At 38.9% G+C, this 23,408-nt stretch overlaps 1 protein-coding gene across 9 annotated transcripts in view; it reads left to right on the top strand.

Annotated features, from left to right (window-relative positions):
• Positions 1 to 23,408, top strand: part of ZBTB20 (zinc finger and BTB domain containing 20) — a 799,945-nt gene that overhangs the window by 598,481 nt on the left and 178,056 nt on the right. For 7 of the 9 annotated variants that reach the window (XM_082394692.1, XM_082394696.1, XM_082394697.1 and 4 more), the window contains one exon: positions 13,417 to 13,456. The exons of 1 other annotated variant lie outside the window; for it this stretch is intronic. The gene's annotated coding sequence lies outside the window, so the exon portion shown is untranslated. Of the gene's footprint in view, positions 1 to 3,487; positions 5,864 to 13,416; positions 13,457 to 23,408 lie in introns of those variants that run through there. One more of the 9 variants, XM_082394702.1, reaches the window with a different exon arrangement.

The raw sequence follows: 23,408 nt of genomic DNA, 5'->3' as shown, positions 1-23,408 counted from the left end.
TTGGTCTCACTATTCCCTAAAATTGTTCCTAAGTGCTTCTTTGTTAGAAAGAGGCAGAGGAAAACCTGAAGAATGGAGGGGGAAGAAGTATGAAGTGATGGAAAGAGAAAGCATACTAGGGAAGAAGGGAAGCCAATGAGGAGATGGAAAAAAATAGTGATTTCCCTTTTCCGTGGTTTCCTCAGAGCACTTGTACGTTTGGTTTTGATATTCCTTTCACCTAATGCCCCAGATGACCTCTCCCTAGCAATGTGCTCTACAAAAAGAATTTATTTCACTGCCAGTGAATATCTCCTATCTACCCAACAAGCCAAAATCTCCTGCCCTAGCAGCTTAACATCCTCTCCAGCCTTCCAAGCCCCTTGCCAGCTGACTCCAGGGACTTGGACCCAGGGCCATTAGTTCCACTTTCCCCTGGCCCATGCTGGCATGGAGAGTGTTAATGGCTGATGTAAGTCTGAAAAGAACTTAGGCAATAATTTGGTTTTACTTTATTAACATCCAGAATATAAACAGGTAAACTACATGTTGAATTCATTAATTCTTCCTCCACTGTTTAAAAAGATGAGAACTGCATTTTTAAAAAAGGGATTGATTGGTGTCATGTACGTATTCATTCACTCCTGTTTACACAAGATAATAAGAATATTAACGTGGAGGCAGAGCAGTGGCACTTATAATTCTATCACCACTGTTTATGTAAGAAGAAAATACCTGAAAAGAAACAGGGAGAGAACATTTGCTTCTCTGTACATACATTAAATTCTTGTATTTTTGTTTATAAGGCATTTGAGGGAGAAGAAGTTTAACAAGTTGAGGAGGAGTTAGTGATCTTTATACCATGTTCACTGCAATTGACCTAAGATAGCTAAGTTTAGAAAAGACAGAAGTATAATGGAGGGGGTACCTCCTTACAAGGAGCAGAGAGACTAGAGACATGTGCTCCATTAAATCCTTCCTGAGATTGAGCTTATTTAAGATTAGGATTCTTTGCTGGGTGCTGAAATGTTCTACCCCAGTGAGTAGTGAGTGTTGTGTCTGGGAGACCATTGACTCATAATTTGCCTGTAACTCAAGATACGCTTCTCAGGAAATGAAAAGAAAAGACAAAAATGCTGTTTTAAATAAGATTGTAAGGACCCATTTCAAACAAATAGTTCTGGGAAGACATTTATGATATTTTCTTGACTGTTTGAAAAAGAAAAGGTAGTTGGTGGTGAGGTAAGGGTTTCTTATCTAAGTTGACATTAACTGAGTTGATAATATAGGCCACGAAGGGTCAGATTATTGATGAGGGCTTAATGGGTGTCACAGGGCAATTGAAAAGAGTGAATAAGGAACAAGAAGTGTTATAGGTAGGTGGTTATATTTCTGATAACCTACCTAAGTGGGCTAGTAAACTGTTAGTGATAATGGAGACATAAAAACTCTCTAAAGTGTACATTAGAGTAGAGGTCCTTGAGAGCGGGAATGGAGTCCAATTAGCAGAGTAATTAATAGTAAACTCTGAAAAAACTTCTGTTAAATTAATGAATAAATGCATGCCGCCATCTGGACAATGCTTTGCATGTTCTCCCTTATCTAACCAATTCTCAAGGAAAGTTCATACACTTTCTTAGTCTCAGTTACAAACACAGGTGTCTCTCCAATGAGAGAATTAAATTTTCACAAGGGCATAGAGTCACTGATTGTTTTTAATTTATTCATTTCAATCCTCGTTCACATTCCTGTTCTTGTTCCACTTAGGTAACCATATTCTGTTGCAGTTGGACCAATTGTGCATGCAAGTGATGAGAAATGAGATTAGAGAGGTAGTGAGGGATTGGGGCTCGCAGACTATGGTAAGTCCTTTAGAATCCCTTAGCATCAGTGATGGGCAGGAGTCTTTGAAATCATAACAACAATCCTACTATAGGTTGACCAGATGAAGCAGTTCCAGCCAAGGGCTGGAGGCACAGACGTAAGAGCTTGATTTGGGCTATAAATCAAATATAAAATTTCCAACCAGTGTAAATAAAAGCACTGTCTCATTTGGACCCTCTTTTTTGCCTATTGAACCAGTTTTACCAACCTAACACTTTCAGTTGGCAGCCATACCTATAAGACGCTTAGGGGGAAGTAGTGAATGTGTTTTAGAACTTTCATAAGGCCTTCAGTTCAAAAACATAGGATTTAAGACACTTCAAACATGAATTTTAAATGTGAGAGGTTTTCCCTTGTACTTACTGACTACTGTGCTAAGAATTACAGAACTCCTGGGCATCAAATAGTGTGTGCATAAATCACTCTGCAAAAGAAAGAGAGGTTGAAAGTTCACACAAGACGTGCATGTTCTATGGCCAAGTCCTACCAAAATGAGCCAATTTGCCACACTTACTTTTGAGAATGAGAGAGGTCTGATAGTTTGCCTAAAATGGGACATTCAGGAGAGGTCATTTTCTTGTCCATTTATGTATAAATCGTTAAAATTTTGAAGCTGTATTCTAGTATAACTGAGGGAAATAGCTCAGAATTTTTCTTATCACATACCAGAGATGACAGACTTAAAATCTGATGGCTCTTTTGATAGCTTCTGAAAGAACTAGAACTTGTCTGGCTCCATTTGTCTGGCCAAGATGTATTTCTATGATTTATCCGTGGAGTTTTTAGCAGAACCTTACACTTACTGTCTAAATTAATGATATTCCCTTCTTTTGCCATAACAAAAATCACGCTACACTATATACATTATGTTAAAGATTTTTTATTTTAGCATGTGGACATATTCTGTAAAAGCTTTTTCAGTTTCATCATGTTGACAAGCTGATTCCATTAAATCACCCACCATCATCATGTTCACTTTTTTCTTTTCTTTTTTGAAAAGTTAGAAAACAGCGATCATCTTAGAGTTTTCAAGACATTCACTTTGGCAAAAATAAATCTGGAAAAATATGAGCCTATTCCTTGAAATGGAAAAAGGATGGGTTGTGTCGTTCTTCTCATTGGCCCTTCTCTTGAAGCTGTTAAAGATGAGGAAGGAGGCTGTGGGTCTCTTTAATTTTTTTCCAGTAAAATGGGATTTTAAAAAATTTTCTGGATATAGCTCAAACTTCTCTACCTCAGTATTTATTATGTATTATTTGTTATTTAAAATAGAAACTTCAGTAAGTTGGATGAATAGCATGAAAGGGTTTCATTCAAGCATTTTTGAGCATTTCTGCACTGCTGGTAAAATGTTATTTGGTGATGTTTTAGGGCCACACTTCTGTTTTGAATTAGAGCAGATATGTCCCAGCTCTCCCACCACCAGGCTTTCCTCACTGAGAAGAAAAAAAAAATCATCTGATCATGCTACTGCTGGGTCATTTAAAACATTGAGTAGGTGTGTGAAATGAGGGGAAACAAACAAACAAAAAAGCTCAGTATGGGGTTAATTCGCTCTGTAGAGTTGTGGGTGGATCACTTCCTCAGGACCAACTCATGCGGAGGAACCACACATGTACAGACTTCTAAAAGTAAAAGAAAGCCACGAACCTTCAGACTCCGTGGCACAAATTGATTGCCTTTGGAGGTGAGAAATACTCACTGCCTTTTGTCAGGGACGAGTGGACCTCACTTGAAATATCTGGGCAGGCCACTGTCAGATCCTGAAAATGAACCTGCGGCTTGAGGAGGGCTCTAGCAAATTGGGCACTTTCTGAAATTTACCTCTGCTGAATCTTTAAATTCATGTCTTGCTCAGTTTCTTTTAATGTGCCTTATTTTCTAGGTCTCATCTTGGAAACAACATAATTTCTTCCTGAAAATATGGGTGAATTCTTTCTATTTTCATAATTGTGTTTCACAGGCTTCCACGGGTTCCCTGCCTGCTGAGATAAGCTCAGCCAGGGTTTGGCCTGAAGGATTCCTCTAGGTTGTTTACAGTCTAATCCTTTCATGAAGTGGAAGGTGAAAGGGCAGACAGGAAACATCCTCAATTCCTAGATCATTAATAGGTGAATACAAGAATTCAGGTGTTTATAAGTAAATTTCACCCACAGGGTTTTCTGAGGCAGAAAGATACTGTGAAAAAGTCTCCTTGAGCACATGCTCCTAAGAGCCAGGAACCAATGGAGATTAACCAGGAGGAAATCACTAACAAAGAACATGTTTGTAAAGTTTCAGAGCAAACCATTTATGTTTTCTTATGTTTCTGCCTAAATTACTCTGACATCAGTAGGAACACTTCACAGAGTGTATAGACAGAAAGTCCCACAATGTTTATAACTTCCAAAAGGAAATATGTATATACACACACATATATATGATATATACATGTATATGTATATATCTTTATCTGCAGTTAAACTATAGGCAATATTGCTTCTTGAGATGCAGAATCAGGTGACGCCCTTGGGCAGTAAAGCTGAACAATCTGTAGAGTGCAGAGCAGAATCCACCTCCACCACCATCACCACACACACAAACACATAATCACCAAATACCTCCTTCATTACCTTGGAAAAACCTGCATTTGGATCTTGTGGAGACAGTTAAGAAAATGACAGTTCCCCTAAGAAGAAGTATTAAAAGCAGTTAAATTAATAACTTTTCAGATAACTGAGAGCAGGTTGGGGTTGAGGAGGATGGAGAGCTGACTGAGTGTGTCCCCAAAGAGGCAGTCCAGGTCACATTTGTTTCTTTTTCTTCAACTGCCTGATGATAGGAATGTGGATGTAGAAATAGGAAGGGATGGAGGGAGGGAGCCAGGAGTAAGCTTTATGAATTCTAACAACAACATTATCAGCTTATTGTACCACAGGCTTTCAAAATTCCAGTTGCTGGTTAGCTTGACACCTTTGCTGTTCAGTTCATTCATTTTTTTTTTTTTTAACATCTTTATCGGAGTAAAATTGCTTTACAGTGTTGTGTTAGTTTCTGCTGTATAACAAAGTGAATCAGCTATATGCATATGTATATCCCCATATCCCCTCCCTCTTGCATCTCCCTCCCATCCTCCCTATCCCACCCCTCTAAGTGGTCGAAGCACCAAGCTGATCTCCCTGTGCCATGCAGCTGCTTCCCACTAGCTATCTATTTTACATTTGGTAGTGTATATATGTCATTGCTACTCTCTCACTTCGTCCCAGCTTACCCTTCCCCCTCCCCGTGTCCTCAATTCATTCTTGACATTCGAAACAGCATAAGCAATGGCTACATGTACCAACCATTATCCTAGTTAGGTGGTCAAAGTCAGCTTAATGCTGGCTTTATTTTCTGTACTGATGTTGAACAAAATGTTTCTCTTGAAAGGTCTTAGACGTCTATCCTCCCAGCTCCTGATTACAGCAATAACCAACCTCCAGAAGTCATTAGTGAAGACTAGAATAATATCCTATAAAAAGTCAGCTATGAAGAAATTGGCGTAGTTTATCTCTGATTTGTGTCCTTATGAAAATAATGGTTTGCAAAATAAAACTACATTTCTCTGTCTCAATCTCTTTTTTTAACCAGATCTTTACAAGTTACATGGGGACTGATTTTTTTTCCTAACAAAGGTTGAATAACACTCAAAGGCTTTAGTAGCCAAAGTCCATCTTTAGAAATAGCTTTCTTCTATAATGTACTGCCAATTTCTTATGTGTGTGTATTTTGACCTTCCTGATGCCTCTGCTATGGGCTGCCTGTTGATTGGTACATGTTACTGCTTTGCTTATAAGAGTTGGGCAATAGTTCAGTGATCCAGTCCAAATCTGGGCCATAGATAGAAAGGGCTCATCTTCTATTTAAGAAATGTGGCAAACTGCTTTAAATGAATTTGGTTCAGACAAGGTCATTGGAACTGTTCATCTAATCCTGTGTGCCGTATGTAATGGACACTTCTGCTGAGCTCCAAAGCTGCAAGGTAAATAGATAAGAAAGCCAGTAACTTGCCACCCCTGTTAGAGCTTTCCCTGAGTCTGTCATCAGATTTACATTCTTAGTCATATGGAGCCCATTTTGGCCATTTAAAAGTATTTGTTCACTGGTTCTCTTGATGTCTTTGAAGATAGTCCTGGGAATAATAACAGTGAATTCTTACATTATTTTCTGGTCTTTTTTCTAACTTTAAGAAAAAATTGGATATTGAATTTAAATGCATATTCATAACAGGTTTATGAAATATTCAGCTAAATTTCTTGGACGTGAAAGAATTAATTGTTAGAATGTTTTACTGTAGCTAATCATTATGTTAAAACCATAGTAGATTCAAGTATATTTTTGCTCAATTCTATTTGAGTAATTAATATACACTTGGCAAATTGAATCAATACATAAGCACTATATACACTATTTTGAATTTAGTAACTTACAGACTTTCTGTGTTGCCTTATCCTCGTCTAACCATAAAATGTATTTTACTCAACTGTGTTGTGATTCTGTACAATTTTGGGAGTCAGCATGTTATAGGATTTTGTAGTCATATAGAGCAAAACAAGACTAGAGAAGTATTGAATTCACCCTCCTGACTGGAGGCAGAGCTGTATTTATTCCATCCGAAATAGATGAGGATCTTACCTACTTTTAAATAACCGTGAAGATAGGAATTTCATAACAGCTCTTAGCAATCTATTTGATTATTTACCACTTGTACATTTAAGATGTTCATGCTTAAGTCTTAACTTAAATTCTTCACTGGACAGTTTAATATCATTTCGCCCTAGGACAAAAATACCTATCATTATTCTCTTTATAACAACTCTTCTTATAGTCAGAAAACTATGAAGATACACCTCAGCTCTTTCTTTCTTAAGTGAAATTATTCCAGTTTTTTAAACGTTTACTTTTATCTCTATAGCTCTTTCTGTACAAGAGTGGCAAAGGGGACTATTTTAAAAAGTTCTGTCATACATGATGCCCCTGAGAAAGGCACTGCATATTTTAATTTCACTGTGCCGATGTAGAAATAGCCACAGCTTTTTCATTATATGCTGATGGACAGAGCATTTGTGTTCATTTAACCTTGAGGTTGAAACTTGTTCCCAAAAAAGTAACTGACTCATAGCATTGGCTAGACCCAAGAATAAAGAGCATCAGTTTTCTTAATCTTAAAGGCTCATTTTGCCCCCCACTCTAAAATGCACTAAAATTAACTTTTCCTTGCCCTCTCTCTGGTGCTATTTGTTTACTGATTTAACAACTTTTTTCTATCATCTTTGTCTCCTAAAATAGATGGACAGCATTTATTCAACAAACATTGGAGTGTCATGCTGTGTTTAGGACACTGTTCTAGGCTTGGGAGATTCTAGTGTGAACTGTTAGCAAAGGCTCAGGGACAGAGGTGTCCTGAGCATGTTCAGGGAGAGCAAATAGCCTGTTACAGTACGTAAGGAAGCAGTGGTGGGGAAAAAAACAAGAGAGGTGGATTGGGGCCAGATAGTGAAAGATCTTGGATTGCTCTTAAGCAAATAGTTGGTGGTGACAAGGACAAAAGTAACATTTTCCAATCTGTATTATGGAAAGCTTTTATCAAGTCTTTAAAACACAGACTGTGCCTATGTTGTCCTCTTGGTTTAGTATCTAACAGACCATCGGGTGAAAGTACCTGCTTAATTTGTATCTTTCGATATAAATTTTGTGTTATAATTTTTCCCTTTGTATTAAAAAAAATTCAAGGGAACCATTTGAGTAAAGACAGCCTTCTGTTCACACTGATCTGGATGTTTCTTCCTCCTGCTGTGCCCATATTTATTCCAAAGCCCTCTGTACCACTAACATGTTACTTTCTGTGTTTATATACCAAGGAGTCTTGGGATGAGTTTGTCCTATAATAGGCACAACTTTTTTGTACCAAATGGCATTAATAGTAAGCTGTGAGCAGCATTATGACCAAGTGTTTCTACTTGATTGGACCACATGATAACAATACCAGACCTTTTCAGCATCCCCTAAAAGATATTAATGTACTATAATAAAAGGTCTTGTACACCAATCCATTTAGAACATGTAAAGCTGTAACTTTAGGAGTTTGAAATAAGGAAGGAAAGTTGTTCGGAATAAGATTGTAGAGAGGTCCTGAATGTCATCATGCCATCAAATTAAGTCTGTTTTAGGAGCTGTAAGAAATCATCCTAAATATATTAAACAAATTCAGTTCCTGATACTACCTTCCACCCTGCCCTACCACCCCTCCCAGCCTTACTGCTTCTACTTCATTCTTATTTCTCAGGCTTTATACCTGTAAGAATCAGGAAGACTCAAGAGGATTTGTATGGGATGGGGTAGAGTGTCAGGTTGTATCTCAGCAATGTCTCAGGCTCAGAAACAGTCCTATACCTAATTGCTGAACTTTAGTTTTTGAATTCTCTCTTTTTACTGATCATGATTTCATCATCTCGGTTTTTGAAGACAGACATCATTCTGTGTTATCATAGCATATTAAGGAAAGGTAAGGCATCACTGTGATTTCCCTACTGTTCTTCTCAAGATGGTCTTGAAAAGCAGACCCCAAGATATGAATGACCATTTATGGCATTTATAGTCAGTCTCCTTAAGACTGACCAAAGGAATGAAAACACTTCAAGAAACTTGCGGGAGACCCCAAAGTACCTAGTGGGAAATTGAGCATGTTTTGTATGCACGTCTGAATAAGCCTTCCATCTGACTTTAACTTATAAATCTTTTGCCAGGTAGAAAATAGAGACTTAAAAACCTCCAAATTCAGGGTGCATGAAATGTCATTATATCTAGCATAAAATTTCTTGAATCTGTCAGATAAAGGAAATCATGTATCCAGAGTGAAGATGGAATATCAATTGACAGGAACCTATGAAGCTGGCACATATTATGAGACATATGAATCTAAAAATCCAATAGGGCCTCATCCTTTGAAAACACTGGAAGCCAGAAAGGTATTAGGAAAATCAGTAAGGTAAAAATCTTCATCCTACTATTTGGAATGACTCCCACATAAGAATTAATTAACACAATACTTCTAGAACATTAAAAGGATGTTAAAATGTTATCTCTACCCATAGAAAACAAAGATATAAACCCACCTAACTGCTGGAGAAAGTAGTTGAAAAAAAAAAAATTGGATGGATTAAAGGCATGTCTAAGAGGTCTTTTCTGTCCTGTTGTCACATCATTTACCCTCTTCAGATAGAAGGATAAGTGTTGAACTTCAGTTCATCTGAATTCCTCAGCTCTGTCATCAATGCTGTGACACATTCTAATTTTCTGATTCATTTGTGATGAATAAGCTCTCCCTTTTCTATTCACAATGCTAAAAGTAACCAGTTTTTGTGAGTTATGATTACTTATTTTCCATTTTTTTATTGCACTATTATTTTCCCTTAGCAAAGTTTCTCTCACTCTTTATCAGCCAGTGTGAATCCCACGTGCGGAAAAGCCCTTGGAGAGTACCATTGCCTAGGCTTGGAGTTAGTCAAGAGGAACGAGAGACTGACAGCCCAGACTCCTTTTTTAACCCAGCCAGGTACCTCAGCTGTCAAGTGTCTCAGCTTCTACACCCAAAAATGGGTACAATAGTAGCTTTCCCTTACCACCCTGAAATATTTAGAATGCAAATCAAGCCAAAACTGTCTCCTTCCAAAGGAGAAACTTAAACTAGCCTACAAAATTCTTAATGAGGCCAGACTTCAAGGGCAAACATAAAGTGGGAAACACCTATAGGTACTGGAACTTAAGGGTTATAAATATGTAGACCTCAGAATGGTACAGACTTATTCAGATCCCAGCAGCTCTCTGATTTAGGGTAAGTTTCCTAATTTCTCAAATCTCCCTTTTTCCTCTTGTAAAGTGGAAGTAATAGTATTTACTCTTGTAGTCAGGATTAAATGATATACCGTTAATGCTGCTTTTCAAACTCTTCCAGGGAGGTGATCATCAAGCTAAGGTGAGCATCCGATATTCAGGGTGCCTGGACCTCACCTGAAACAGTCTGCTGCAAATAAGGCTTTTCAGTGAGGTCTCAGGTTTCACCCTACAAGATACGTACACGTTTTGCATTCTACCCCTCAATTTATCCTTGTTTGTTTCACTAAACCGGAAGTTCCATGAGGGCAAGAACAGGATCTGTTCTTTTTTTCTATAACGTCCAAGAAATAGTTATTGGATAAATGAGTACATATACAAATAAGAGGTTACATTACTTAGTCACAAAGACAACTGACCCTCTGAAGAGACAGCCGTGTCTTTATTATTTATTTTGTGGCTTTGCACACTCTTGTCATACTGCTCCACCTCCCTGGGTATACCCATATTCAAACTTCAGAAGCATTTACTTAAGATGCCTGGAACCACACAAAGTACTCAGTGAATAGTAACTCTTATTATCATTTCTCTGCTCACTATTCCTCTACCTCATTGTTCCTAAGGCTCTATGGACTTTTTAAAAAAGAAGTTATAAGGGACTAGGAAAGTCAGAGTCTGGAAGTCCTGTAAAGGAGTCTGTGTGTCTCTAGTGACACACACTCACCCATGTAGAGATCCATTTTCTATCCATTTCATTTACTCCTGGCTTTAACTTTATAGCGACTTGTTGAAGCATCCTAGAGGTGATGAGCAGGGGGACTGAAAGAGCATTTTCTCCCCTCTCCCCTTAGACCAAGGGTTACTAACCTGGAACTCTTGGAAGACCTTCATGGACTTTGGGAGATGCTTGGAACTTGGTGTTTTTGAAGAATTTCTGGGAGGAGAAATTCTCATAGGGATCTGTATCACCTCAGATGTTGGGAAGCATTGCCGTAGAACATAAATGGAAATCAGAATGGACTAATCTTTAAGTTACAGTTAATAATACTTTTAGTTCCTTGGAGATTGATACTATATAATAATTTCTACTCAGAAATCACAAAACTAAAATTAGACTTCACTACAAATCACCCCTTCTCCCCCTCTCTACTCTTGCCTCCCCCGCCAGGTTTTAAGGTCTTGATTCATTTTGGGCTTTATAGTTCTATATTCTTGGCTAGATATTTGTGCTTTGAACCCAGCATGCTTAATGCAAATGTTTTTAAGCTTATGCAAAACTATTATAGATAATTCTTTGCATTTCAGATGAAAACAATTTACAAACACACAAGGTGAATATCACTTAGGCAGAAAGGGCACATATCAGTAAAATAACAATTTGAACTGAACAAAAATAAACCCATGTAGATTAATACATATTTTCAAAATTGCATAGCAGATTGTAATTCAATCAAGAAACGGGGCCTTTTGACATTTATGAATGCTTATAAATTGTATAAGAACTCTGAGATTAAATTTTTAGCCTTAGTATTAAATTTGGGATAGATAGTATTGTTTTTCATTAATACATAAAGACAACAATTATATCCAATAAAATCTTCCATTTAACTTGGCTTTAATTTGTCTTAGACTGTGACATACACACTGTGATTTTTCTCTCCATCTTGGATTCCTGTCATTGACAGCCTGTGTGTCATTTGACATCCAGGAAAGATAGCTTTTCATTCCAGACCTTGGATGTATTAATCAATCTGGGTACAGTTTACATCGATCTCTTTTGATCACATCAAAAATTTAATTTTGACTGATTAACTTTTATGAATAAATACTCCTTTCCTAGAAAGGAAAGTTATGCTCTTAGATATAAGATAAGCATAAATACTAAGTATAGTTCAAAAAGAGCATAATTATTATTGAGACTTACTGGGTTTATAACATGCAACAGAAAAATAAGTGAGTATATTGTATAGATAACCACTAATCATATTTTTCTCCATTTTCTCAAGCGTTGGGAAAGAAAGCAAGCTCAAAAAGGTTGGAGGAGGGAGGGAAAAAAGGGAGGAGAGAGGGAAGGAAGGAAGGAAGAAAGGAAGGAAGGAAAAAGATTTTAAAAGATGCACCAGTGAAGTGGTCTAGGATCCTAGCTTGTGGAAGGGACTAGAATGTAGCAAAACTTAGAGCTTTAAAGTCGTTGAGGCTAGTTGATCTTTTTATATATATATATATATATATATATATATATGTATTTCAAGTTTGTGTGTACTTTCAATGAATCATACATAAGTTAATTATCTTGCTTAAAATTTTCATTAAGCTCATCAATTTTGTGAAACAATTTCAAAACATTGGAGACCTCCAGCCTCTCTTGTGTTGGCATACATTATGGTCCAGGCTGCAGATTTTCATCTTAACTCTTCTTGTCCAAAGAGGGGAACACCATACTTCACTCCTGCATGTTCATGGAACAGGGTTTCACCTTGTCCATAAAAGGAAAAACTTTTTCTTTGGAGGAACCTCTATGATGGTGCATTTTCCCAGAAAACTTGCGAGAAGTGAAGTCTCTTAATTGCCAGTTTTCTACTTTAGCCTTATTCTATGCTTTAGTCAGGTCCTTCTACTTGATCTCTTTTAATACAGTTTGTTTTTCATATTTCTGAAGGCCGTATGTGAAGTGGTTAAAATCATGGTGTCAGAGAGACAAGAATTCAATCAGTGTATATTAAGTCCTTGACATATTTGAGTTGGGTGGGGTAGGGAGACCTGCTTTGTCTTCTCAGCATCCTTGTTTGGTTTATTAATTTCTCTTGGATCTTCTGTTACTTCAGTTTTATTCTTCTGTAAGAAAAGCTATCAAAACAGTGGCAAACAGGCCAGTCCCATAATCGCTTATCTGGCTTGTGTGTTGAAGATTACAAAGGAGAATTATCAGACTTGAAATATAGAATGAGAAACTGTTAAGGTCAACTCCCCCCAAACCTGAAGTTTTCATTATTAGAAATGCATTTTGGGGGACAAATGCTTTCGTTTAAAATCATTTTGTCAGAGGGGACACTCTTAGGCTGGTGAGACAGGGTAGACAAGGCAGTAGCAGTCCTCAGCTAACAGTTGACAATACATGGAGGCTTTGACTTTTCCCAGAGTATCTTCTGGGCATTAAACATACTAAATCTACCCTTAAAAGAAGCAAAGTGTATCAGTTTCACTCATCTTTGTCAAAATTAGCTAAGATCTGTCATGCACTACATAGTAAAGCTTTTATCTATTCTCATCAGTGCTGCCCAATAGATATTTATGCAATGATAGAAACGTTCTATCTGTAAGGCAGCCACTAGCCACAGGTGGCTGTGGAGCACTGGGAATGTGAATAGTAGACTGAGGAACCAAAATTTTAAATATTTTAAATTTAAATAGGTAGATGTGGCTAGTGGCTACTGTATTGAACAGCACAGCTCTAGATAATGCTTGTATGATTTCGATCAGAATGAAGTTGACAAAGAAAGAGGTTGGCACTCCTTCTGTGTTGGTCAGATAGCAGCAGGTCACACCTTTGGAAATTTTACGAGGCTGAATCTCCTCTTTCATGGGCTCTCACTGCTCATGCTTTAGGAGCAATTAGTCCTGTCTAAACTTAGATTTGCTTTCCTTCTCTCCACAGTATCATTGGGTTTATTTTTAATTCCTTGTTTTGTCTTTGATTTTCAGTTCCTTGACCGTCATTCTGTGGCCTGCCCCTTCTCTTTATGTAAGTAAAAGTGGTTTTTTTTTTTACTTTTCAAAAAAAGCACCAGATTTGGGAAATTTGGGTCTTTATTGGCATGTTCTCCAGTTGACATTGTTGTGGTTTCCAGTGCTTCTTCAGTGTGTATTAGCTTCTTTTGTGTTTGGAGCCAATGCTGTTGGTGGTAGTAGTAGTTGCCATCATGAGGGGGCTGAAAAGACCAGCAGCCCAAGCCACTGGACTTATATAAAGACTTCCTTTGACTCAGCCACGGCTGCTGTTTGCAAAAGTCACTGCTCTTCTGAACTACAGCTTACATTCTTCAGCCAGATACCAGCCACAGTTGGGCTTTTGCTCCACTGTCAATCAATGGGCAATTATTTATTCTTCAGTTATACACCCATCCCTAGGCCCAATAGTTTTTAATTTCAACTTCTAGATCAGAGCTGTCATTTTTTTGGACAAAATTTCTAATATCCTTTTACAGGAGGTACAAGACTGAAGTACAAAATAACTAGTTAGTTAATTTAGGCTAAAATTGTATGTGAAATAGTAAAGTCCAGAAAAAAAAAAAAAAAAGAGAGAGAGAAATCATGTGCCAGGAGGTTTATAGAAGGTACCATTCTTTTTTTAGAAAAGATGGAAAGTCATTTGGGGAAAAAAAAGAACACAACTTGATTTCAGATGAAAAGAGAGAACATTTATAATTTAAAGCCCAAATCAGGCTGCACTGAGTTGGTTTGGATAAATTTCACCTTGAGCTGCTTGAAAGAGATTCTGGGGCCACGAACCCAAATAATCAAAGTCACTACCTGAGACACCACCCAAGAGATGCTACAGGTAATGGCAGTTACCTCACGTGATAAATATTATCAGCATCCTTCCAGCTGCTTCTCACTCTCTGGTGAACACTGTCCCTTATTCACAACATACTATCTTCACCGACTCCTTCACACTCTGAGGTATTTCTTGTGTTGCAATCATTTGCACAGAAAGGAGGTTCCCATGGCTCTTTTGCTTGCATGTGGCTTCCACTCACATTCCTAGAAGCTAGTTGCAAATATATGTAGGGGAGTAGAATCCTCCAAAGGATGCTAAGGCTAAAGTCTAAAGTGACATTTATTTGACAGAGAAAGGAGATTGATTAAACTCCCCAGAGACTGGTGCTGTGTGTAATGCATTTATACAGCAGGGGTGGGTCCTCTCTGCCCCTGACAAGTCTTGTTATTCCTCATTCTTGGTGTTGATAGAGTGGGTCTGTCAGTGCGTCGGAGGGTGTCGGCGTGCATGCTTGTGGTTACCACTTTACGTCTCTGCATCCCGACTCCAGTTACCTAGCACTGCATATTTCTAGTCCTCTGACTGGCAAATCATTTTTGTTGCAGTTCTTTTGTGTAAAAACAGTTCACATAATAGCTCTGTGTTAGACAAGGCATTAATCCTCACATCACCGGGGATGAATCAGCACCGTGCACTTCTGCCCGCACGGCTCAGCTATTATGACGTCAGCACTGGAGGGCAAGCCTCAGACACAAGCAGTGCAGCAGCCTGGAGACCTGGGTCACAGATTAGAAATCGAGGGGAGACCTTTGAGATAAAAAACGTAATTGAAAGGCTGTCTCTGGCTCATAGGAAAATGTGAAGCTGATTCTATGCTATATCAACCATCAATCTCGCAGCTTCTAGAGAGATCCAAGTTTTTTAACCAGAGAGGGGGCTGAGCAAATGACCTGAATGGGCTAATAGCCCAGCCACGTCTCCACTAACCTTTTCCCACCCCCCAGGCCAGGCTTCATGCTTGCTTAGATTGTTCCCAATGCTGAGACTGCCTTTATTTCAAAGGTGACAGGGCCTATGACAGTCCTGCTGTCCTCAAGTGCCCCACAGACACAGCTGATGGCTCCAGAGGTGGTGCCCCAGGTGCCCATCAAAGGGAGAAGAAAAGTTCCCTGGGGACAGATCAAAACATTATCTCCCCAGTGCTTCTGGTTCCTAGTGCCTCTTTGATGGCCTCCTCCAGACAGGTGCAGCATTCTGCCTGTTCAACTTTTTTCTCCTCGGCACTGCATTTAGTCCAAAGTCCCAGTCTGGATTTGACACAAATTTCAATAGGAGCTGAACAGCTTCCAGATGTTCCCCCAAAAGTGTTTCATCCCATTAATCTTTAGCAGAGCAAAGAGGAGCCCTCTATAACCTGCCATGCTGCCTTGAAGCAGAGAGCACAGACTTGCCCTATTTGAGAAACTAGGTTCTTAAAAGGTAGACCTCTCTACAGTTCGGACTAAGGTTCATTCTCAGAACAACACCTTTCCATCTTGAAAACTAAATGTTGAAAAGGCTGAAAATTAACTGCCTACATTCTCTGTTAACAAGACATTCCTCCATCACGCCCTCTATCCCTCACTCTTCCTTTCACCCTGTGATAACCGTCTAAAGCGCCTTACTGCTGGGGTCTTCTGCCTTCATTAGATTGCTAGTAGGCCCCTACCCTGCTTCTAAAAGCTAATACTACTGCTTGGCTTAGGTTTTGATTGATTATCATACACAGCTTTTCATTCAGTTTTCAGTCAACAAACATTTATGGAAAGCTAGTCACTATGCTCAGTTCCTAAAACTGCTAGATAAATAACAAATGCTCCCCATTGTTAAAAATCCCACAGTCCAGTAGGGGAGATATATAGTAAATAAAGGCCATGCCATGTGATAGGCACTGGAATGGAGGTATATACAAGATGTAGCGAGGGGAACAAGGAGGGAGCGCCCGCCTGCATGTGGGAGGTGCCCAAGCTGGGCCTGAAAGTCTAAAGAGTGAATTGTAGTTTACCCAGGTGGATGGGGGGAGGGGAAAGCAAAAGGGGATCCTAATCAGAAGAAAAGCCAGAGGGAAGTCAGGGGGCATCTGCGCAGCAGCCGCATCCCGAGTTCGTGGCTAGAGCTTGGTGACGGAAAGGGGATCCTTTCAAAGGAGATGAGGCTGGAAAGTGGGCAGGAGGCAGATCACGAGGGCCTTGTATGCCGAGCAGAGAAGTCTGGACAGGAAGCAGCAGGCTTGGGGAGGCTTTGAAGAATTTTAAGTAGATTTATGTTTTAGAAGAAGAGCACTCTGGTGACTGAGAAAAGGGAGACCAGGTCATAGATGAAAACCAAGGGCCTGAACTGTGCAGTGGGGCTGGGAGTGGAGGGGAGGGGCGATTCGGTAGTGCCGACATAGACATTGACATTTGCCTAATGCCAGCCTGGCTTGGCCCCGTGCATAATCCTTGCCTTCTAGGAGAAAGGTTGATGTGTTGTTTGGGGCCAAATTTCAGGCCAAAATGCACCTTTATGGGACCTTCACCAGAGACCTCAACTTGAGTCTGACCTACTGCTCTCCAGAGATGTGTGTCTCTCTCTCCCATAGTGGCCTTGGGGGAGTGGCAGGCAGAAAAGGAGAGGACATTGCCAGTGTCCCGCTTTTCTCTTCTTTCACCTGAAAATGAAACCATTTCTTAATAATATCCCCCTAAAGTCAATCATTGTCCCAGTTTCCTATCATTTTCCCACTGCTGCCCTTTTCTGAGGAGAAGTTCCAAGCCATTGACCTGAATTGCAACTTATGCACAGCCGGGTATTGAAACAATGCAGTATATTTGTTCCTTCTTTCTGAATTAGAGTTCACCATAAGTGTGCTTTCCTCTTGTTCACTTTGGGCTGCCAGGACAATTTAAAGGAAATTTTCAACAGCTTATGTTGCATGTACCATGTTCTCTTTTGCAAATGAGAGGATGTCTGTGGGTGTGTTTAAGTCTTCTCTGTATTACTTTCTGGAGAGAGGTTTGAGGAGATGAACAAGATAAGGAGTAGAGACCTATTGAAAGCCCAGGTCCCTTCAGTGACCTGAGTGCAGAACGTAGGCTGGTGATCAGATGGTCAATTATGTGTTTGTCAAAACACAGTGGGCTGCATTCCAGACTGCCAGCTTTGGAGGCCCGGCTTCTGCCAACCAAATGTCATCTGGGAACATGCAACACTGGGCACTGTGAAGGAGTTTGAAATAGACCATGCCACAGCCAACCTACTGCCAGTCTTATAGCACCAATATGGCATGCACAGCCGGGCCCCATGTTTCAGAGCTCAGGAATTCACTGTTCTAAATTCAAGAGGTCAGATGGGTTCATGTTTTCAAAGCCTATGTTCTCTGCTTTGAACATTGTGACTTGCTCCTCAGTGATTTCCAAGTGATTTTTTCCAGTCACATCGCTGTGGAAACCACTCTTTTTGTGATGGTTATGAGAGCCTTGTCAATGTCCCAGAGGAGAGAAAAAAAATAAACTTGCTCTGACAATGACTATGATTCCGACAGAGGGATTCCAACTCTTAGGAAATTGCATGAAAGGTGCATAGCTTTTAAAATATCAGGAACCACCTTGGCAACTTATAAAAAGCAGAAGGGCTTTGCCTATTTTATAAAGTGATTTGCATATACCTGCATAAATAATGTCCCCACCTGTACTTTTATGCATTTAGGTTGAATAAATTAAATTCAGTGATCTTTAAAATATTCACTGTCTTTCATTGCTCAGATACCATTTTCAGCACCCTTCCTCCTCATTTTTATTTCCTGTAGTAGTAGTGGCTATTTTTTTCAATCTTTTGACTAATTCAGAGAATCAAAACACTTCTGCAGACCAGTCTACCACAGCCAGGAGCATTACCTCCCTCTGCTTCCATTTCTCTTAGCCCTTCTACCTATTAGGCCATGCTTTCCATATGCTTTTCATAAAGGAAGTGGGGGAAGTATATTACTAAAATGAAAACACACTGATACACATTTCAGGGACACACTCATATTAACCTTTCTTTCTTAGGCCACTGCCACCACTAACCCTAACCCTAACCCTAACCCTAACCCTTCAGGAACCATCCAGCCACTAAGCCATATCAATTGTAACTTGGGCCTTCAAATCAAAGCCTGGTTAGTAGGCCAGCCTTAAACACAATCATCCCATAAGCTATAACTACTTACTATATACAAAGAATCATATTTAGTGGAGAGTTAAAACATAAACTAGGACACTGCCCTTGCTTGCTCTTAAGAAACTTAAAATTGAGTTAGGAAAAGAAGTCATACTATTGAGTGTTCATATGCATAGAAAATAATAAATAACAACTCCAAAAGGAATGAGACATTCCAATAAGTACTATAGGATTTCATTAGTGAAACAGAGCCTTGAGGGCTGGAAAACTTCATGTAAAATGCGATTTAGCTGGGTCTTGAAAAATGGCTAGAATGTAAACAAGATGAAGAATAAAGGAATGGTATTCCAAGCAAAAGCATAAACCTAAGTGTGGGAATCTTTGAAGGGGTACAATAAATAGCACTGTTTTTCCCCACTCAAATTCTAAACCCATTGGAAAATAAGACAAAAGAACTGATGGCTGAGGAACCAAAATTTTTGCCAAAGTCTTTGGGGACAGATGTTAACTTAGTATGAGAGGTAAAAAGAGCTCACTGACTCCCTTCCTCCCAGGGGAAAATTTGGGTCTGCATAAGAACAACACTTTTCCAGGTCACTAATTCCCACTAGTCTAAGTAGTCAAGGAAGGAGAAAGTCTAAATTCCTGTACTTATAAACTTTGATAGATCAGTTCCACCTAACTGAGAAACATGGACCAAGGACTGTCTTACCAACATGATGACTCTCCTCCATGGAGAAGTATAAGGAATGAGGCCAGAGGCAAGATATGTTTAGAAAACTTCCCTATGGAAATTGGGAGTGGGGAAGAGGCATTCCTATAAACCCTAAGATCCACAGGCTGGAAAACAAAAAGAGGAAATATTGAGTAAGATGAAAATGGGAACCAGAGCTAAGAGGCCAAATAAGGCTCTCATCTGCCTAAGGGGACATACCTGATGTTGAAACCAGTAGTCATAGAATTATTGGAGACCTAAACTAAGGGATCCTTTTCAGACTCTCAAAGTTACCAGAATCAGAATCCCAGGGACAAGCAAGAAATGAAGATAATGGACTAAAACCTAGTTGGGAAAAAAAATACAAAAACTCTTATCTTTTGTTAAACTAGTAATAACAATAAGAAATAACATTTGTTGAGTGCTTGCCTTTCTTTAGGTAGTGGACAAAATACTTTCAATGGTTATATGATTTAACCTTTTAAACTACTCTTATTAAATAGATGATGTTATAATCCTAATTTTGAAGATAAAATGGAGATTTTGTATGTTTGAGTAATTTTTCCAAGAATGCCTAGGAAGTGATAGAGATAGAACTTGAATCCAAGACTGTCTGTCTTAAAAGCCCTGGCTGAATTTCATTAAACACAAAGTAAATGTCTACTAAGTGCTGAAAATATAATAATGAGCAAAACAGACATGGTCTCTGCCCTACTGGAGTTTATAATTTGGGGGATGAAAGACTGATATTAACCAAACCGTCACATGAAAGAACTTATAATTGCAAACTGTGCTTTCTGTTATGACATAAAAATGCCAGGTTTTCTAAGAACAAATATAGGAGGGGAATATTTAATAATAATAATAATAAATATAGGAGAGGAATATTTAATAAGTGAGTCTGGAAGTACAGGAGAAGCTTCCCTGAGAAAGTGACATTGAGCTGACATCTGAAGATGAAAAATAAGAAGTGAGATTAGGTGGTGGAAGAGGTTTCCAGGCTGAGGGAACAGCATGAATGAAGGCCCTGAATATAGCAGAATAGAGAGAATGAGGTGAAAAGCAGCCAGGTTGAGGCTGAAGAGAGAATACAGGGCCTGATAATATCAGGATCTTTGTCGGCCATATTAAGGACTTGCCTCAGGGCAATAGGAAAGCAAATTTAAGAATGAAAGTGGCATGATCAATTTTTTATTCTAAAAAGATCAGGCTACTCTTATACATTTATATATAAAGGCTACTCTTATACATTTATCCCAAACAAGCAGAAACATATCCACACAAAAATCAAGATTTATGGCAACTTTATTCATAATAGCCCAAAACTGGAAACAACCCAGATGTCCTTCAATGAGTGAATGGTTAAACTGTAGTACGACCATACCATGGAACTGCTCGGCACTCAGAAGTAATGAACTCTTGGTATGTACAACAACTTGGATTAATAGCAAAGGTGTTACACTGAGTGAAAAAGCCAATTTCATTTATATAGGATTCTTGAAATGAGAAAATTATAAAGATGGAGAACAGATTAGTGGTTATCAGAGATTAGGGAGTGGGGGAGAGATGGAGCTGACTGTGGCTGTAAAAGTGTAGGCCAGAATATTCTTATGATGTAACTGTATTTGGACTGTGGTGGTGACCATGCAAATCTATACATAAGGATACAATAGCGTAGAACTACATACACACACATACATGAGTGCATGCAAAGTGAGTGAAATCTGAATAAGGTGGATGGATTGTACCAATGTCAATTGCCTGACTGTGATATTGTACCACAGTTAAACAAGATATTATATTGGGCCAATATATCAATAATAGAGGGGTAGAGGGTATACCAGATCTTTCTGCATTATCTCTTACAATTGCATGATAAACTACCATAATCTTGAGATTAAAAGTTAAAGAAAAAGATCAAGCTAGTTTCACTATGGTAAATGGTCTAGAAGGAGCAAAAGTAAGGAGGCTGCTGTAATAGAACAGACAAGAGATAGACTAGGGTAGTGACAAAGGGAATGGAAGAATAATAAATGGAATCAAGAGATAATTCAGAAGCAAAATATACAGGATTTTCTTATGGATTGGATGTGGGAGATGAAGGAGAAAGAAGTGGCAACTATGACTACTGGTTTTATGCTTGTAAAACAATATGGAGGATGGTGCCACTCAGGGTTGTATGAAACACCAGAGGAGAACTGGGGTGGAGAAAAAATCATAAGATCTGTTTTTAAAATGTCTAGTGTCAGATGCTTTTGATAGAGATAAATGATCATATTGAGTAGGCAGAGGAATATATACAACTGGAATTCAGAAGTAAAGCAAAGGCGAATGAAGCTGTTGGCATGGATGATAATTGCCTAGGGGCAAGGTTAGATTGAGAAGAAGGCCCCAACTGGGACTTGAAGAACTCTTAATATTTAATCAGCTGGTAGAGAAAAATGAGGCTGTGAATATCCTCAGAAGGAACAGCTCAGAGGTAGTAGGAAAATCAGAAAACGTTGGCACAGAAGCCAAGAGAAGAAAGTGTTTCAAAGAGAGCGGTCAGTAGCGACCACTGAGAAGTCAAGTAAGTTAAGGACTGAAAAATATATCACTTAATATATTAATCTGGATGTTATTGTTGACCTTAGCCAGAGGTGGTTTGTTGAAGAGGTAGAAGCAGTAATTTATTCGTCATAGGATGAGGAAAGCGTAAGAAGTGAAGAAACAAAGACAGCAAATGTGGATCAGTCTTAGAAGTTTTACTGTAAAGGAAAAGAAAATGAGCTAGTATAATATCTTTGGAATGGGGGAGTGAGGTCAAAGATTTGGGGGAAAAAATGGAGATACTGGCATCTTTATATGCTTAGGAGAATGCAGTAGAGAGGAGAGATTCAGTGTACAGGAGAGACAAGAGGATGGGATGATTGGTGGTGGAAGATTCCTGATAAGGACAGAGACATGGAATCCTGAGCACAAGTGGAAGGAGAGAAGGAGGGACATCTCTTCTATAGTTACAAGAAAAAAGAAGGAAGGGTAGGGATAGATGCGAGCCATGTGTAGGTTTGGTAGTGAGAAGTTGAGAGGTTTCCCAAGTGATGGCTCCTAGGGAGCAAGGTCCTACTAAGAAAAAGTGAGGAGGAGATTTGAGGAAAGTAGAGGTTTAAAATAGTTCTTGGGACAAATGGGACAGTAGGTTAGCCAGAAAAACAGTAGGATTCTCCTTGGCAGTGTGGAAGGTCCAGGTGAGCCTGGTGGGTTAATGTGGTACCTGTCTGTCTTGTGTGATTTTCTCCAGCAGTTCAGTGATGAAGCAGTTCAGTGATGAAGGTGGAAGCTCAGAGGAGATGTGCACTTGAGTTCAAATTAGGATGGAGCTTTACCTGATGTACATGAAAAGATATTAGAGTTTTTAGCTTCTTTTTGGTTCTATTAGAGACCAGAATGAAAAGGCAGTGTGAAAGTTCAGTTCTCTAAGCATCTGGTGAGTACCTACATTGCACCAGGCACTGTGTTTGGTACAGAAAAAACAGTCTAGTGAAGTTTAAAGGCTGCCATCTAGTCCAAAAGGCCAGGAACAGGTGATTAGATAACCTTTACCAAAAGACGCAGAAACCCATGTCATTACTTTTCTTTCTTCTGCCTGTTCCTTCCTCCCATCCTGGCATTACCCAATTATTTTCTTGCTTTCTCACAAAATATCTACTGTCTGCCTTATTGCCAAGCCTCTAATATGCATCATACAAATATGAGTGACAATTCTGATTTCTCCCATCATCATTTTGCTAAAATACGGTCATTTAGGAACAATTAGATCATCTACTTGAAGTGTGGTATTGGTACCGTGTGAATTTTCTCTAAATTTTAAAAGCTTCCCTCTAACTATACAGAAAGGCGATTTATTTAAAAGAGGGATGGAGAATTTATTTAAAAGAGGGATGGAGAGAATGCCATCCTGGCATTACCCAATTATTTTCTTGCTTTCTCACAAAATATCTACTGTCTGCCTTATTGCCAAGCCTCTAATATGCATCATACAAATATGAGTGACAATTCTGATTTCTCCCATCATCATTTTGCTAAAATACGGTCATTTAAGAACAATTAGATCATCTACTTGAAGTGTGGTATTGGTACTGTGTGAATTTTCTCTAAATTTTAAAAGCTTCCCTCTAACTATACAGAAAGGTGATTTATTTAAAAGAGGGATGGAGAGAAGAAGAGTGGGTAGATGAGAGAGAAGAAAAAAATAAGAAAAAGAAAGCTAATTATCTATAGAAGACCTTATATAGCAGCTCACCCTCGTCATTCAAGGGAACTCCC

This window comes from Balaenoptera borealis (assembly GCF_965194805.1).
Source record: "Balaenoptera borealis genome assembly, chromosome: 5".
Classification (NCBI taxonomy): domain Eukaryota; kingdom Metazoa; phylum Chordata; class Mammalia; order Artiodactyla; family Balaenopteridae; genus Balaenoptera; species Balaenoptera borealis.
The sequence above is the reverse complement of the archived record's forward strand: the minus strand, read 5'-3'. Positions and strand labels throughout refer to the sequence as shown.